Below are 4,516 nucleotides of genomic sequence, written 5' to 3'. Positions count from 1 at the left end.
GTACTACAGTTTGGTGGGGGAACTTTGGGACATCCTTGGGGAAATGCACCTGGTGCAGTAGCTAATCGGGTTGCTCTAGAAGCTTGTGTACAAGCTCGTAATGAAGGACGTGATCTTGCTCGTGAAGGTAATGAAGTGATCCGTGAAGCTTGTAAATGGAGTCCTGAACTAGCTGCTGCTTGTGAAATATGGAAGGAGATCAAATTTGAATTTGATGTGATTGATCGCTTGTAATCCAGTGACTTTCGTTCTACCAATCGGACTCGGCCCAATCTTTTACTACTACCCCAAATATTAGTCCAAATCGTGAGCGGAGATATGGAATTTCAGATATCAATATATGGAATTTCCATATATTAATATCTATATATCAATATCTATGTAGATATTGATATATAGATATTTCCAAGGTTAAATATCTCAAACAGAGTTATTTATGAAAATTTTTTTGGGTCAAGCATTCGATAACGAATCCTATTCATCCTTTACAATGATCTTATAGATCATTCGATAGGGTTGGTAGCTCAGCGGATCAGAGCTCATGGTTCCGGACCGTGAAGTCAAGGGTTCAAATCCCTTCTAGCCCAAAAGATGTTGTATTTTAAATGAAAATTCCTTTCCATCGCGGTATAGGAGAGAATCTTTCTTTATAATAGAATAAAGTATTCTATCATAATCCCGGATCGATACTTCAGATTCCTAATCAATAATGAATGGAAATGATTTCTCAATGATTCATTCCACTATTGATTAATAATTTTCATCATTGTATTTATACTTATACGACTTCTCTTCATACAAAATAAGATAGGAAAAGTAACAATTTTCACCTTTATATGGAAGGAAAACTCTATGTCTATAAAGGAGTGGTTCGAAGACAAGCGTAAAATAACTGCATTACTAAAAAATTCGGTCGAAAGGGATAGTAAGGATGCCAATGAGACGGAGAAAAACAAGAATAAAAGTATTGATTACGCTAAAATTAAGAAGTTATGGGCTCAATGCGATAATTGCGAGAACTTACTATATCTCAGATTCTTGAGAGAGAATCAAAGTGTTTGTAAAGAATGTGGATATTATCTGCAAATGAATAGTTCAGATAGAATAGAACTTCCAATTGATCGTGACACTTGGCGTCCTATGGATGAAGACATGTACACTCTAGATGTTCTTCAATTTTATTCTGAGAATGAACCTTCTCATTCTGATAATCTTAATTCTGAGGATGAATCTTATAAGGATCATATCACTTTCTATCAAATAGAGACAGGTTTAACTGATGCTATTCAAACAGGCATAGGTCAATTAAATGGTCTTACTATCGCACTCGGAGTTATGGATTTTCAGTTCATGGGAGGTAGTATGGGCTCTGTAGTAGGTGAGAAAATAACCCGTCTGATCGAGCGCGCTACCGCGGAATCTCTTCCATTAATTATGGTGTGTGCTTCCGGAGGAGCACGTATGCAAGAAGGAAGTTTTAGTTTAATGCAAATGGCTAAAATAGCTTCTGCATTATATATTCATCAGAAGGAGAAAAAGTTGTTATATATATCGATTCTGACGTCACCGACAACTGGTGGAGTGACTGCTAGTTTTGGCATGTTGGGAGATATTATTATTGCCGAACCTAAAGCGTACATTGCATTTGCAGGTAAAAGAGTAATCGAACAGACATTAGGTCAGAAAGTGATTGAAGATTTTCAGGTGACTGAGCATTTATTTGGTCATGGTTTATTTGATCTGATCGTTCCACGTAATCTCTTAAAAGGTGTTCTGAGTGAACTATTTTGGTTTTACGTTTTACGGTCTTCCTTGTAAATAAATAAAAAGAAAAAAATGAACGTTGAGTTTCCTTATCAGGAAAAAGGATCAAATCGAGTTCCTTGTAACGGAAGTGACAGTGATACAGTTTCTTATCGCGGCGAAGGAGAGAATTGCTTTTCACCCCCTTCTTATTAACAATTTATGATCCTCGAGCCTATACTAACAATCCATATAGCCAATTCTCCGCTTTCAGAAATCAGAGAAATTTTGGTCAGGATTCATGTTCTTCCACTATTTTACTTATATAGTAAGTGTTCTAATGGATCTCTATGTTGTAATATAGAACTCATTGTTGAACTCATCGAGATCTTATTAAAAAAAAAAATTGCCCCAACTGGAAATGCTTTTTTAGTATTTTCGGGAGAGACGGGGAAAGGAACAACGAACACTTGCATACATGTATTCTATGAAGAAGGACGAATGGGACCGCTTATTTGGTCCCATCACTTATTTGACCTTATAATTATTCTTTGTAATATGGATAAACATTTCATTGATTAAGTAAGGTACTCGTTCTATGATAATTCCTAACCTACTCCCTAACCTACTCTCTAACCTACTCTCTAACCTACTCCCTATCCTACCCTCTATTTTGGTGCCTTTAGTCGGCTTATTACTTCCGGCAATTACAATGGTTCTTTCTCATCTGTATATTCAGAAGGACGAGATTTTATGAATCTGATCAAATCAGATTTAATAAATGGGTTTAGATCTTTCAATTGCAGAACAGATAGGATATCTATATCTATTTTAGATGATATAAGATAGAACTCTTATAGACACAAAATAGGTATAAATATCCAAATTATATATATATGAATATGGATATTTATTCATATTCATATTCATATACATATACAGATAGGATCTACACATATGTCAATAAATAGGTATGGGTCAATATGTTAATGTGGTCGGTTTTATTTTTTCATACGGTATAGATATCTATTCCAGGAGATATTTATACTCCACTGATCCAATGTTGTTTCTAAAATTGAGAAATTAGGGAAGGACCCATTTGAAATGGATGGTAAGAATGGACAAGAAGACAAACTTGGCTGACTTAACTGAAAATTTATCTATCTATCTATCTATATAGATAGTTCATAAGAGTTTGGGAACCAAAGGATAAAAAAGTTGGCTATTCCCTCAACTTCAATAGGATGGAATTGAATACAATTTTTTATGAATCGTCGATCCAAATGGCTCTGGATAGAACCTATAACAGGGTCTCGAAAAAGAAGTAATTTCTTTTGGGCTTGTATCCTCTTTCTGGGTTCACTAGGATTTTTCCTAGTCGGGATCTCGAGTTATTTTGGTGAGAACCTGATACCCCTATTGTCATCTCAGCAAATACTCTTTGTTCCACAAGGAATTGTAATGTGTTTTTATGGTATTGCAGGTCTGTTCATTAGCTCTTATCTGTGGTGCACAATTTTGTTCAATGTGGGTAGTGGCTATAATAAGTTCGATAAAAAAAAAAGGAATTGTATGTCTTTTTCGTTGGGGATTTCCCGGAATAAATCGTCGTATTTTCCCACGATTTCTTATGAAGGATATTCAGATGATCAAAATGGAAATTCAAGAAGGTATTTCCCCTCGTCGTGTTCTTTATATGGAAATAAAGGGCCGACAAGACATTCCTTTAACTCGTACTGGTGATAATGTGAACCTAAGGGAGATCGAACAGAAAGCCGCTGAATCAGCCCGTTTCTTGCGTGTATCCATTGAAGGGTTTTGAAATCGGGGTGTCTTTATCCTCGACATATATTCAAATGTTTTTACATTTGAATGTTATGTCGAGGATAAAGGAACATGAATAAATATCCAATCAGGAAATTTCAATAAATATTCCATTTTCATACAATGAAATTTCAATAAATATTTCATTGTATGAAAATGGAACGATATAGGATCTTTACGAACAATATACTATTTTTATGAAATAGTATAGAAAGAGGTAATATAGAAAAGCAATAAGTTAAAATAGAACTGGTACCAGTAGATGAATATGATGTCTCAGAAACAACAATTACTAGATAGAGTGGTCCGGTTTCCCTAAAACTAAAACGCTTTTTTCCTCTCATCACGATCCAATTATGACTTTTTGTCGTTCTCTCATTTTTCAAGAGCGTTTGTCATCTGGAGATAACTGGGGAAATATTCGTAAAGGATCTAGTGATCAGGATTCAAAAGATCTGGCAATGAATAAGACTTATGTTACTTCAAGTTATTCTCTAAAAAAGAAGAAGATGAAAAAAATTAATAGATTATTTGGTCCATATATAAATGATTTGGAATGATCTCCTTATGCTCCGTCTCACCCATTTGAACAAAACCTTTTACTTTTTTCCCGAGTATATTTTTTTGATCGGGATCAAACAATTACGCAATAGATCAATCTATGGACCCATACCTCATTCTATCACTCGTACTTTGTCTAGATTTCGGACAGAACTGACAAGTGAATCAGGTTCGTTAGCGATTCACGAATTGGAAGTGTCCGAATATAAAGCATCATGCTTCCCTACGATATCTCGCATGTTTAGTAGTACTGCCTTGGGTAATTCCTATTTCATTACGGAAGTTTGGAGCCTTGGGTTACAAATTGGTGGAATACGGTTAAATCTCAGAAAATTTTTGATTATCTCCAGGAACAAAATGCTCTGGGAAGATTTGAGAAAATAGAAGA

At 35.1% G+C, this 4,516-nt stretch overlaps 1 non-coding gene across 1 annotated transcript; it reads left to right on the top strand.

Moving 5' to 3' along the window:
* The first annotated feature begins 513 nt into the window (after window positions 1-513).
* TRNAR-CCG (transfer RNA arginine (anticodon CCG)) lies at window positions 514-587 on the top strand. The gene has a single exon. It is a non-coding gene; the product is annotated as a tRNA-Arg (tRNA).
* The last annotated feature ends 3,929 nt before the right edge of the window (window positions 588-4,516 follow it).

The sequence above is a fragment of the Pinus tabuliformis genome, chromosome 2_1 (assembly GCF_031772625.1).
Source record: "Pinus tabuliformis cultivar Carrire ecotype Pingquan chromosome 2_1, CPIR1, whole genome shotgun sequence".
Classification (NCBI taxonomy): domain Eukaryota; kingdom Viridiplantae; phylum Streptophyta; class Pinopsida; order Pinales; family Pinaceae; genus Pinus; species Pinus tabuliformis.
The sequence above is the reverse complement of the archived record's forward strand: the minus strand, read 5'-3'. Positions and strand labels throughout refer to the sequence as shown.